This window comes from Candoia aspera, chromosome 1 (genome assembly GCF_035149785.1).
Source record: "Candoia aspera isolate rCanAsp1 chromosome 1, rCanAsp1.hap2, whole genome shotgun sequence".
Taxonomy (NCBI): domain Eukaryota; kingdom Metazoa; phylum Chordata; class Lepidosauria; order Squamata; family Boidae; genus Candoia; species Candoia aspera.
Window position 1 is genome coordinate 153,693,296 of NC_086153.1, and position 13,880 is coordinate 153,707,175.

At 43.8% G+C, this 13,880-nt stretch overlaps 1 protein-coding gene across 2 annotated transcripts in view; it reads left to right on the forward strand.

Annotated features, from left to right (window-relative positions):
- Window positions 1–10,828: 10,828 nt before the first annotated feature.
- Window positions 10,829–13,880, forward strand: part of SNAP25 (synaptosome associated protein 25) — a 52,553-nt gene continuing 49,501 nt past the window's right edge. The window contains exon 1 of one of the 2 annotated variants that reach the window (XM_063316172.1): window positions 10,829–10,833. The gene's annotated coding sequence lies outside the window, so the exon portion shown is untranslated. Of the gene's footprint in view, window positions 10,834–10,945; window positions 11,102–13,880 lie in introns of those variants that run through there. The other variant, XM_063316165.1, reaches the window with a different exon arrangement.

The following is a 13,880-nucleotide window of genomic DNA, read 5'->3' on the forward strand; positions in this document are numbered from 1 at the left end:
AGATGAAAGGGAAAATATTTTTAGGTGCTTTGCCATGGAAAGAGCAGGATGATAATCTAAGCATATGTGTGATGAGTCAAATCTGGGTTCTTAAATTACTGAATTACATCTTTAGCTTAGTTATTTTGGCTATACTTATTTGCACTGGTGCTTTGTGGGGAAAAAGTAATAGAGAGATGCTAGTAGCCCTGTTACCTACACCTGCCCATTGTTGTTGCTGTTCAGTCGTTAAGTTGTGTCTGACCCTTCATGACCCCATGGACCACAGCACGCCAGGCCTTCCTGTCCTCTGCTGTCTCCCGGAGTTTACTCAAATTCATGTTCATTGCATCGGTGATGCTATCTAACCATCTCATCCTCTGCCGTCCCCTTCTCCTTTTGCCTTCAGTCTTTCCCAGCATTAGGGTCTTTTCCAGTGAGTCCTCTCTTTGCATTAGGTGGCCAAAGTGTATGAGCTTCAATTTCAGTATCTGTCCTTCCAATGAATAGTCAGGGTTGATTTCCTGTAGGACTGACTGATTTGACCTCCTTGAAGTCCAAGGGACTCTCAAGGATCTTCTCCAGCACCACAGTTTGAAAGCATCAGTTCTTCGGGGCTCAGCCTTCTTTATGGTCCAGCTCTCACAGCCATACATCACTACTGGGAAAACCATAGCTTTGATTATACGGATCTTTGTCAGCAAGGTGATGTCTCTGCTTTTTAATATGCTGTCTAGGTTTGCCATTGCTTTCTTCCCAAGGAGCAAGTGTCTTTGCAGCAACTGGCCGGTTACAGAAACTCAGCAGAGAACACAGGGCTCTAGAAAGCCTTGGGTGTGATCCCAATCGCAAAGCTGCCACCCAATTTTAATTTTTAAAGTGACAGAAAACGATTAAGTACTTAGAAAGCAATCCTACCGCTGGTTATATTTATTTATATTTAGTTTTAATCAAATCAAATTCTAATCCTTCCTCTTCCAGATGTGGTTTTTTTTGTGCTGGCCCAAGAGTGCATTTTCTGGACTGTGGTCCTTCACAGGCAATTCAAAGGCCATGTTCAGCTCTTGACCCACAGGATTCAATATAAACAGGCTATTTCTCAATTTCACTTGTTGATGCAAGAGGAGAGAAAAGTACTACCTGCTTCCGGCAGGCCACTGCTAGAAAAGGTACACTGGAGTTGATGAACCCTTGATGAGATCCACCATCCCTGTCCAGCATAGGAATTAAAATCCAACATACTGAAGGTTGGGAAAACCTAGTTGAAAATTATGACATGATTTGGAGAAGACAGGAGGGGTTACCAAGCAAATGCCCCTGACTAGCTTGAAAAATAAATGAATTAATATTCTCCTAATTTGTATTGTGGCCAGCTTTCCCAGTGCCAGATGCTGTTGGGTTTGTAGGCTTTAGAAGAAACAAGATATAGAAGAATGCCTTAAAATTACTGGTAAGGGTTTTTTTTTTTAGTGTGTGTATGACAGCATGCACAGCCTCGTGTGGCGCAGAGTGGTAGGTGGCAGTATTGAAACCGAAACTCTCCCCACGACCTGAGTTTGATCCCAGCGGAAGCTGCATTCTCTCTGGGGTAGCCGGCTCAGGTCGACCCAGCCTTCCATCCTTCCAAGGTCAGTAAAATGAGCACCCAGCTTGCTGGGGAAGGTGAGGACTGGGGAAGGCAGTGGCAAACCACCCCGCTCTATAGTCTGCCAAGAAAACATTGTGAAAGCGGCGTCCCCCCAAAGGGTCAGACATGACTCAGTGCTTGCACAGGGGACCTTTCACCTTTCATGATAGCATATGCACTCAAAAAATATTATTTCTAAAAATAAATATTTACATATGAAAATAATAATAATAATAATAATGATAGTAATAATGATAATAATTTAAATCAATGATGTAGAGACAAAAACTGGAACAGGAAGATTCCATACAGCAACACTTTAGTTATAATTCCAGTTTGGAATCAGGCTTTGGTGACATTCTACCCTAAAGAGGTATTAAAACAACATTAAGCTAGGGGATAATATAGAATGCCTTAATGGGAAAACAAAAGACTCAAGTGCAATTACTCAGTGCGATTGGCAGGGGTGGAATTATGAGAATCTTGATGCTTACAAATGTGAAGCCACAGGGAAGGAATTTAAAGTGGTCTTTCCTCTTGGGAAATCCAACATACTCTAATGATCAAATGCTTGCTTTAGCTTTGATCCTGATTAACATAAATAAAAACTACATACTTTCAAGTTTGTATAAACATTAACTTCCTTTCTTGTGGCAAAATGTCACATTTCTATGCTAATGGAGCTTTCCTATTCTCTTTCTGGCATTGGGTGTGATGCACAATTTCATGATTGCTCTTTTTAAACTTAAAATAATAATAATAATTTTCAGTTTTTGGGATTACATGGTATTACACTTAATTTTAACAGGGTTACCAGGTTGTTCATGCCCTGAAGTAAGCCCCATTGAATACAGTGGGATGTATGTCTTAGTTCAACTTAAACAGGATCATGTAGTAAAACTACACTGCAATTCTACTTTATTTTCAAGGTTTCTTCTTTATAAAATTGTTTATACTGCCTATACATATGCATTGAAGCTGGGAAGCTGATGCTTATCTAATCTTAAAGAAATTGACAAAAACCCAATATTATCTAGAAAGCAGTCTTTCAGTTCTTAAAAGTATTTCTATCGGAATGAATCTGACAGCAAATAATTGCTATACACTATACTATTGTTGTTTATTCATTCAGTCGCTTCCGACTCTTCGTGACTTCATGGACCAGCCCACACCAGAGCTTCCTGTCGGTCGTCAACACCCCCAGCTCCCCCAGGGACGAGTCCGTCACCTCTAGAATATCATCCATCCACCTTGCCCTTGGTCGGCCCCTCTTCCTTTTGCCCTCCACTCTCCCTAGCATCAGCATCTTCTCCAGGGTGTCCTGTCTTCTCATTATGTGGCCAAAGTATTTCAGTTTTACACTATACTATACTAAATATAATATGATTATAGAATGTTTGGAAGGAAAATGGATGACTTGCACCATCTGCAAATAATACTGATCTCCAAGTTCTGTAATTCTTCACATGAACTCAATGATGCAGACAATCTAGTGGCCATTATAAACAACAAAGCTGGAAAACCCTAAATTTTATGATGTAAATAGTACCATAATTGCTAAGACCACAAGTTCAAATGAACATAATTTTCTTTTTTTAATATAACACTTGCAAAATGCTTTGTAATCTTTATGGCAGGTGGTTCCCCTAGTAACTAATAAGGTTGTCTATGGGCCAAGGGAAACTTTTGACCACCTTCCCTATCTTTCTTTCCTCATGCTTCATCTCAGTTCCAGAAGTAACCTGCTAAACAGCATGGAGAAATATTATTTTGAGTGGCTAATGTTTATTTTTAAAAATCCAATTCGACATTATTACTCCATTCTCTGGGATTATGGCCTGTTTTACTAATCCACAATATAAACTTCTGTGTGATTGACCAATAATATTGCGATGGAATATTAGAAGCACAGTCAGAGATTTCCAGTGAACATAGTCTGTGCTGGATTTTTTTTAACCTAAGTGTTCTAGAGTAACAACAGACAACCAGAACAGACTGGTTTTCTAATTTTAATATGATGGGCCATATTAATCTCTGGCTAAATTTCTATAGGTCTAATCCCTCTTTCTGGATGTATCCAGACAGGTCACATTATTTTCAGGAAGTTTGCATTGCTATTGTAGAGACTCAGTTTGAACACTTTTAAATGATAAATTGTTAATCTGAATTAGTAAACATCTGGATTGTCCTGTTGTATGGACCAGTGCAGCAGAACTGAGCAAGGAGGGTAAAATGTACGAGTCAGGCTTCTCCCATTCAGTCCTCAGACACAGGGACTGATGTAGTCTGATATCCAGGCATCTAGAGTGCAACTTTAATCTTGTCTCCAGTACCCAAAGACTATATGTACTGGAATGTATCTACCAAATTTTCTTTATTTTATTTCTTCCTCTTGGGAATCCTCCCTCACCTGACAAGGCCTGGCCCCCAAATACTGCCCTCCAACCAACACCCACTTCCTGCTTCCTTTCCCACCAAGGCTGCTTCCTGTTTCCTCTTGAGCACCCCCAGGACTGCAATATCCCACAGGTCTTTGTTGCCTGGCAACAAAGCTGACATTCCCCCCTTAGTTTTGTCTCCCCCGCACAGCTGCTAGGCATCCTCAGCCATATTTTAATGTAACAATTAGGAGGCCAGATGGAATGATACATTTAATAACATTTCTAAAAGAAAAAAAAATATGCCTAGGTATGGGGCAAGCACTTGGTGGAATAGAACCCTTACCCATGAAGAAAGAGGAGCATAGGCTCGCAACACCCATGTGGCCAAAGGAACACTGTAAAGCAACCAGGATGTGGAGGCACTGGTTGGTCTGGAGGATGGGGAAAATGGAAATAAATGGAAGCCCCACTCCAACAATGACATTAATAATACAATATAATCATTTATCTGTCCAACTTTGTGTTATAATTCGGCAGAGTGGCATACAACATTAGTATAACATTTCATAACCAAGAAACTATCCCTTAATCCCATGCCTCAATAATACCAACCACTTCAGCAATGATAAACATTGGCTTGGTTGCTTCGGTTTTGTTCCCATGCAGAGCTGGAGTTGGGCCGTAGGGCCTCTTCCAATGATATGATTCCATGATGTCTTTGCTCCTCTCATAGCAGCATGGGTGGCTCAGTAGTGCACTAAGGTGTCATGTGCAACTCACCACCCCTGCTGGCATCTGTGATCTGTGCTGCATTGGTGTGCTGCCTTTCTGGGCTTGATTATGCTATGCCATTGCCATGACATGTGAGGAGTATCCTAAGCAAAAGCATTTTGATTTCCAAGCTCAGTGCAGTTTTTCCTCATTTTATGCTATGGTTACATTCTCCAAAAAGCTTGCATAAAGCAAATTCATATAAACTGAGATATTGATCCAGTGGGAGAAAAAGGGGTTGTGGGGTAGGTCGTCACATTTGGTAACCCAAATGCATTGACAAATGTGCTCATAGATTTTTCAAGTCTTATTCTTAACCACTTTGTTGTTTGTTGTTGTTTATTCGTTTAGTCGCTTCCGACTCTTCGTGACTTCATGGACCAGCCCACGCCAGAGCTTCCTGTCGGTCGTCAACACCCCCAGCTCCCCCAGGGACGAGTCCGTCACCTCTAGAATATCATCCATCCATCTTGCCCTTGGTCGGCCCCTCTTCCTTTTGCCTTCCACTCTCCCTAGCATCAGCATCTTCTCCAGGGTGTCCTGTCTTCTCATTATGTGGCCAAAGTATTTCAGTTTTGCCTTTAATATCATTCCCTCAAGTGAGCAGTCTGGCTTTATTTCCTGGAGGATGGACTGGTTGGATCTTCTTGCAGTCCAAGGCACTCTCAGAATTTTCCTCCAACACCACAGTTCAAAAGCATCAATCTTCCTTCGCTCAGCCTTCCTTATGGTCCAGCTCTCACAGCCATATGTTACTACAGGGAACACCATTGCTTTAACTATGCGGGCCTTTGTTGTCAGTGTGATGTCCCTGCTCTTAACTATTTTATCGAGATTTGTCATTGCTCTTCTTCCAAGGATTAAGCGTCTTCTGATTTCCTGACTGCAGTCAGCATCTGCAGTAATCTTTGCACCTAGGAATACAAAGTCTTTCACTGCTTCTACATTTTCTCCCTCTATTTGCCAGTTATCAATCAAGCTGGTTGCCATAATCTTGGTTTTTTTGAGGTTTAGCTGCAAACCAGCTTTTGCACTTTTTTCTTTCACCTTCATCATAAGGCTCCTCAGTTCCTCTTCACTTTCAGCCATCAAGGTGGTATCATCTGCATATCTGAGATTGTTAATGTTTCTTCCAGAGATTTTAATTCCAGCCTTGGATTCCTCAAGGCCAGCTTGTCGCATGATGTGTTCTGCATACAAGTTGAATAGGTAGGCTGAGAGTATACAGCCCTGCCGTACTCCTTTCCCAATCTTAAACCAGTCCATTGTTCCGTGGTCTGTTCTTACTGTTGCTACTTGGTCGTCATACAGATTCTTCAGGAGGCATACAAGATGACTTGGTATCCCCATACCACTAAGAACTTGCCACAATTTGTTATGGTCCACACAGTCAAAGGCTTTAGAATAGTCAATAAAACAGAAATAGATGTTTTTCTGAAACTCCCTGGCTTTTTCCGTTATCCAGCGAATATTGGCAATTTGGTCTCTAGTTCCTCTGCCTTTTCTAAACCCAGCTTGTACATCTGGCAATTCTCGCTCCATGAACTGCTGAAGTCTACCTTGCAGGATCTTGAGCATTACCTTACTGGCATGTGAAATGAGTGCCACTGTTCGATAGTTTGAACATTCTTTAGTGTTTCCCTTTTTTGGTATGGGGATATAAGTTGATTTTTTCCAGTCTGATGGCCATTCTTGTGTTTTCCAAATTTGCTGGCATATAGCATGCATTACCTTGACAGCATCATCTTGCAAGATTTTGAACAGTTCAGCTGGGATGCCGTCGTCTCCTGTTGCCTTGTTATTAGCAATGCTTCTTAAGGCCCACTCAACCTCACTCTTCAGGATGTCTGGCTCTAGCTCACCGACCACACCGTCAAAGCTATCCCCGATATTGTTATCCTTCCTATACAGGTTTTCTGTATATTCTTGCCACCTTTTCTTGATCTCTTCTTCTTCTGTTAGGTCCTTGCCATCTTTGTTTTTGATCATACCCATTTTTGCCTGGAATTTACCTCCAATGTTTCTAATTTTCTGGAAGAGGTCTCTTGTCCTTCCTATTCTATTGTCTTCTTCCACTTCCGCGCATTGCTTGTTTAAAAATAATTCCTTATCTCTTCTGGCTAACCTCTGGAATTTTGCATTTAATTGGGCATATCTCCCCCTATCACTGTTGCCTTTTGCTTTCCTTCTTTCTTGGGCTACTTCTAGTGTCTCAGCAGACAGCCATTTTGCCTTCTTGGTTTTCTCTTTCTTTGGGATGTATTTTGTTGCCGCCTCCTGAACAATGCTGCCAACGTCTGTCCAGAGTTCTTCCGGGACCCTATCTACTAAGTCCAGTCCCTTAAATCTATTCTTCACCTCCACTGCATATTCCTTAGGAATATTAGTGAGCTCATATCTAGCTGATCTGTGGGTCTTCCCTAATCTCTTTAGTCTGATCCTAAATTGTGCAAGAAGAAGTTCGTGATCTGAACTACAGTCAGCTCCAGGCCTTGTTTTTACCGACTGTACAGATGTCCGCCACCTTTGGCTGCAAAGGATGTAATCAATCTGATTTCGGTGTTGTCCATCTGGTGAAGTCCATGTATAAAGCCGTCTCTTAGGTTGTTGGAAGAGAGTGTTTGTTATGCAGAGTGAATTGTCTTGGCAAAATTCTATCAGCCTGTGTCCTGCTTCGTTTTGTTCTCCCAGGCCATACTTACCTGTAATTCGAGGTGTCATTTGACTGCCCACCTTAGCATTCCAGTCTCCTGTGATGAAAATAACATCTCTTTTAGGCGTGTTGTCCAGTAGGTGCTGCAGATCCTCATAGAACTGCTCTACTTCAGCTTCTTCAGCATTTCTGGTTGGGGCGTATATTTGGATCACTGTGATGTTAGATGGCTTGCCCTGAATTCGAATTGAGATCATTCTGTCGTTTTTTGGGTTGTATCCAAGCACTGCTTTAGCCACTTTACTATTAATTATGAAGGCTACTCCATTTCTTCTGTGGTCCTCTTGTCCGCAGTAGTAGATCTGGTGGTCATTTGATGTGAAGTGGCCCATTCCAGTCCATTTCAGTTCACTGATGCCCAGAATGTCTATCTTTAATCTTGACATCTCACCAATAACCACATCCAATTTGCCCTGGCTCATAGATCTTACATTCCAGGTTCCGATGGTGTGTTGATCCTTAGAACATCGGATTCGCCGTTCACCACCAGCACCGTCGGCCGCTAGCCGTCCTTCCGGCTTTGAGCTAGCTGCGTCATCACGTCTGGGGCTAGTTGAGCTCATCCTCTGTTCCTCCCCAGTAGCATTTTGACCATCTTCCGACCTGGGGGTCTCATCTTCCGATGGTATACCGACATATCTCTGGTTGTACTGATCCATTTAGTTTTCACGGCAAGAATACTGAGGTGGGTTGCCATTACCTTCCCCAGGGATCGCATTTAGTCTGACCTCTCTGTCATGACCTTCCCGTCTTGGGTGGCCCTTCACGGTTTAGCTCATGGCATCATTGAGGTGCTCAAGCTCCAGCACCACGACAAGGTAACGATCCTTTGCTGAAGATTCTTAACCACTACATTATTTAAACACATTTTCTTCCTTGTCTCATATTCTATTTACAGGGAAAGCATTTTCTCCATCTTTTCTCCAGTTGGATTTCTAATGTGTGTGGTTGTCATGACAGACAAATAGTAGAATGAGTTACATCATGATAGTTGCAATGCTAATTTGATTAGTATTCTTTGTTATGTGGCCTGCAATAGATTTGCCTAGGTAGGTTAAAACTCATTCTAGGGCTGAGGGTCCTTCACCAGCTTTGATGCAATGTAACAAGTCTAAGTTTGTTTCTAGTGTTAGAGGCCCTTTTCCTTTTCATTTTGGGAACGGGGGCTAGACAAGATTTTGATGGCCATTTTGATCTTTTAATAACGATAGTAACTATTGCAGATGTGGAAGTAAGTGGGATAGAGGACCCACAATTAGAACAACTGTACAACATGATAGTAAATGTATGAGTGAAGGCAGAAAGAGGTATTGGTGGGAAAATATTCAAGCAATTTTGGTGGGGAGTAGTCATGTTTTAGTCCTTTGGTGCAGATTAACTATGCTGGCACAAATTGCATAACAGCATTTTTTTTCCACTTAAAGTGAATTTTTGGATGAAAATTATAAATTGCATAAAGTGAAGGGAACCTGCATTTGATAGTCTAAGTTGTTCTTAAGCACATTCCCCCATTAATAGTACAGATAACTGGGCTAGGTTGCAATTATTTGCTGTTTAAGTTCCTGTTTCACTGAGTGGGAGCTTTGCACACGCACACACACACACCATTCCCAAATAGCTCTTCATGGGTCCTACATATCAGCCTGAATCAATTCACTTCAGGATGAAGGTCTCTTCAAGAACTTCACATCATGGACCATAAGATACTATGCCGGCCCAGTGTGGATTAATTGATAAATAGATTTTCTTTTCAATTTTCCAATTTTAGGTATGAGAGAGAGTCACCGACCAAAGTCATCCAGCCAATTTTCATGTCTAAGGGAGGTGTGAAAGATCCTAGTCCAGGGTCTCAACCACTACACCACGATGGCCCGTTTTAAAAAGGCGTAATTAAACCACAGTTAGAGTGCTTGCCTCAACTCCAGCAGCACTTTTTCCTCAACGAAAACCCCACAAAGAAAAAGGCAGAGTTTTACTGTTGATTTAGACACGTGCAGAACCTGAAGACCTGGAAACACAGGGAGAACTGTATGGGAGTAGGTGAACTTTTAATAGGATCAGAACTGCATCCCCTCCCAGTCCCTTTAAGACCGGGCAATAGCCACACTAACTGTGGAATATTAGCATGCACAACTCACAAATACTTCTGTGATCATATTCATTTATTTTTCTCTTTCACTTACCAGACATCCTCTTCACCTCACTTCAGAACACCTGCTGTATTTTGGTATTTTTCTGGGGAACAGAGCTTTTTAAATACTCAGTACCTAACCAGTAATCAAGTTTTTAGTGGGGAAAGGGGGCATGGAAACACTAAAGAGGTAAATATAACATTATTTCTACTTTTCTGCACAGCAAACAAGCCTACAATGCTTGATAAACTATTTTGTTTTACTGGACTGAAGTATTTAATAATTACTCTTCTCTCAGTTCTTCATCAGAATGGTCCTTCATGAAAAATATGCCATTTCATGTCATCATATTGTTTGTTTGTTTGTTTGTTTGTTTACTTATTAATGAGAGAGAGATGTTTCATTTCTTCATGATTGCTTTATACTACAGCAAGATTTTGATTTATGTGATTGAAGCCTGCTTGACTTAAATCATGTTATAGGAGCAGTGCATGTTATTATTTATGTATTAGCTAGATTTTGATGCTGTGGTTTTTAACAGCAAGGAAGCCTTCCTTTTAAGAAATAAAGAGGTTTCTGTTAACAGTTTAGCTCCAGCTTTCAAGATGAGCAAAATAAGTATGATTAGAGAGGATTAGACTTGCTCCATTGGCATGCTATTTTTTAAAAAAGGAATATGTATTAATTAAAATATTAGTTTTGAGAAAATCACATCTGGCAAAACTGCATTGTGAAGTGCAGATAAACTGTTTACTTGAACAGTTTGATTCTATTGCTTTATGAAGAAAAAGGGTCCCAAATTGTTCCACTAACATGCTTAGACTTCCCGCCACCCCACCAGAAAAAGTGGTCTGTTGGAGCATAGGAAACAACACAGAAGAAAGCATATATAAAAATAGAAGCCCACGTCGGCAGGCCGTATATGGAGATACTGGGGACTTCAGAGGGATACCCTTTTTTTTTTTTTTTGCACCACCCCTTTGGTGAAAACAAATCACTACCGCATTATTGCTCATTCCCTTGTTCTCCCTCTCCCCACCATTCAATCAAAGCTTCACAAAACAAACACTCCACACGGATAAGCAAGATATATTCATGTTATAATATGCAGTCCAGATCACACCAAACCAGTGTTCTTTACACAATTTGAAATAGATTTATCCTTTTTAATGTGGAGCAAAATGCAAAGGATTGCGGTACAGTGCAGCAACAGCAGCTTCTGATGAGTCAAGCTCCCACAGACGCCAGCCTGCCTCCGCTCCCCCCCAGTCCGCTTTTCCTCTCCTCCCATCCCCCTCTGCCTCTCAATAGATGTCTATTAAAAGCTGCTGACGTTGGAAGCGACGGCCATCTTTGATGAGGGCACAGCTCCCATTCCATTGAAGAAGGAGATTTGGGGAGGTCAGAAGCGGCTGTTCTTACTTCCCATCCGCAGCAGCACACCCCAGTCTCATAACCCTCCACAGAGGCAACCGAGCAGAACTCATCTGGAGCGAAGGTAAGGGAAAGCAGAGGATGAAAGCCTCCTGCTTGCCTTCGGAAACTCTTCCTTCCACAGCCAAAGCCGTGGAGGAAAGGAAGAACTATGGCAGGCTGGGAGAAACTGTGTTATCTTTCCAACCATATTGTTGTTTCCGATAGAGCATATGAGAGGGAAGGAGAAGAAAAGAAACATTTGTTTCTGCATCCGATTTGTTATTATTCTAAAAAGAACCTGGTGGTGCATTCTTACACATAAGAGTGTGTAACAGTACGTGCGTGATTTTGTGTGTGTCTCTGTCTGTGTGAAAGAGCGAGTGCTTGTGAGAGAGAAAGAAATATCGGGTTCAACTAAGTGACTGTGTTTTGCTGGTTGAAATCACTTTTCTTTCTCCCGCGTTTTGGTGCAGAATCGGCGTGACTAGCTATAAAAAGAGCGGGAGGGAGAAATGTTATGTAGCTGTGGCTTTTCTTGTACGCCGGGCAACCCGCCTCGACTACAGATTCCAGTTCAGTACCCTGGACAGCGAACACCACAGCGCGGACTCTGTCGCAGCGGCCGCAGAAATCCATCCCGGCAGAGCGCGCACCTAAAAGCTTCACTGCAGCAACGGGACTTTTATTTCAGCACCTCGGACAGCTACGGGCCATTCTCGTGGGATTCCCCCTGCAGGCAAAAGTTGATGAGGGTGAAGGGGAATCCGGCGCCCTGGAGATACTTGCCTTCAGCAGGGAGACCCGTGACAATGCAAATACTGCAAAATGGTGTGGGGGGCAGGAGCGACGCTGGAGGCAGGGAAGTGGGCAGAAGTTTTATAAGAGGGAGCGAGGGAATGGAGACTGGTGCATTAAAATCGCTCGTGAATTCAGGTCATTACTTAGTTTCCAGGTTCCCTTCGTCCCTTTGTCAATGCTGATCTCCCAGCAGCTGCTCTGCTTGCACGCCATAACCACCCTGCCTCACAACATCCGCATTCGTCGCCACTTAAGAAAAATGAAACCTTTCCTGATTTCTCTACTGCAGAGACCTGCTATGAAGCTGTGGCATGCTTCCCCCACCCCCGCCCGCGCCCACCAAACGGAGGAGCCTTGTTGTTTTGTAAGGAGATCCTGTCACTAAACAGATTATTGTGGTTTTATTTTATTAAGAGGGAGGTCAAAGAAGGGAGCTTCGGTCTAACCTTTTGAATCCATTTCTAAGTAGTAAAAGCAACAGTAAGAACAGACAAACAAATCTTCCATCCTTCCTCTTTTAACGAAACCCAATAACCAAATTTTGAAAGTTCCTTTGAGTTTGGCGATCTCCCGCGAGCCCCAGCGATCTGCAATTTTCCTCCAGATGTGCTGGGGCAGTTTCATTCATCTTTCCCTTCTTGCCGCCTCTAACGACGTGTCAGATGGCCATTCCTAAATAGCATTGCGATAGGTGAGAACTCTCTTGGATGCAAGGAATAACAGGGAGACAGTTTGATCAGGACTGAAAGCGCTTCAGCTACCTTTTCGTCTAACGCGTTGAATGGAAGGGCGGGAAACCTTTGGTGCCAGGAGCCGACAAAATAATCCGCTCTGCGCGCCTGCCATAGTAGAACCTCTTCGCTGAATGTCTACGGTTCCGCTCCCGCCCCACTAGAGGAAGGGGGGTCCTTCAGAAGCCCCGCTGCCCTCTATTAAGCTGGGGTTGTTTGGGAAGGCGGGGAAGGGGCAGGCCATCCATGTGCAAGTGAACTTCTCGAGAGGCTCGATGTAAGAAGATCGGCGGTGGGGAGAAGAAAGGGGAACATTGACATAGGTTTTCTCCAAGCTTCGGGCGAAAGTGTACGTTGCGTCTGTGCGTCAAGGAAAGCTCTGCATGTTGGAGCCTCAGTAATTATTCCTGCTGCTTTCCTCCCCCCTCCCCCTCCCCCTCCCCCTCCTCCGGTCTTCTTCAGCTTTGCGGAAGGGGGGAGGGGAAGAGACGAGGAGGAAACCTAGACTGTTGACAAGGGAAGGTAGGAGGTACACAGCATGTTGTTTCCAGGAGGTGGCTCTGGGACGGGGGCCCCAAGGAGTTCTTTCCTTTAGCGCCTCTTCGGAAAGGGCGAAGCGGGGGGAGGAGAGAATCCAGGTGCTGCCCATTCACGAGCACAGGCGGGAGAAGCGCGTCAGCTCAACTGACAGATCAGAGCCAGGGTTGATTGAGAACAGCCCCGCGGATCAGGCGGTAAAGCTCCCCTGGCGGATGGCTTTTGCTTTTCGCAGTCTCGCTGCGTCCATCTGCTGTCTTAAAGAGTGGCGATCGGAAGCGGCTCGTTAAGCGGCGACGCCGATCGGGACTGCTTAGCTGGGGTGGGTTCACCCCTTTCCGCCGTCCTGCTGCCTCCTCACCTGCCCCTCTATCCGTTCCAGGTGGACGCCTTTAATTAGGAATCGCAGGATCCCTTTGGAAATTAACCGGAGCTGGTTGGATCGTTTGCTTCCTGCTGCTTCCGCCTCTTGGTTAATCATCAGGGGGCGTTATGATTCAGGTTTGCGGTGGCTGCCCAACCCAGCACGCCCAGCATAGGCCGCGCACGTAGCAAAATCGAGACGGGCAGGGGATCGCTCCACGTGACGAGCTAAATAGGCCGAGGCAGCTTTCTTATTTTAAATCTTTCCGTGGAAGTGCTGTCATGTTGGAGGAGGCTGACGGGCCGTCTGGTAAAAGCGGGAAGGAGGAGCAAGGGGAGGGGTGGGGGCGAAAACTGTTCCAGTACCCTGGATTTTCCGCGATTTGGCGAAGTAACGGCGTCTTCCCCGGTCCGCACCCTGAATGCTGCATA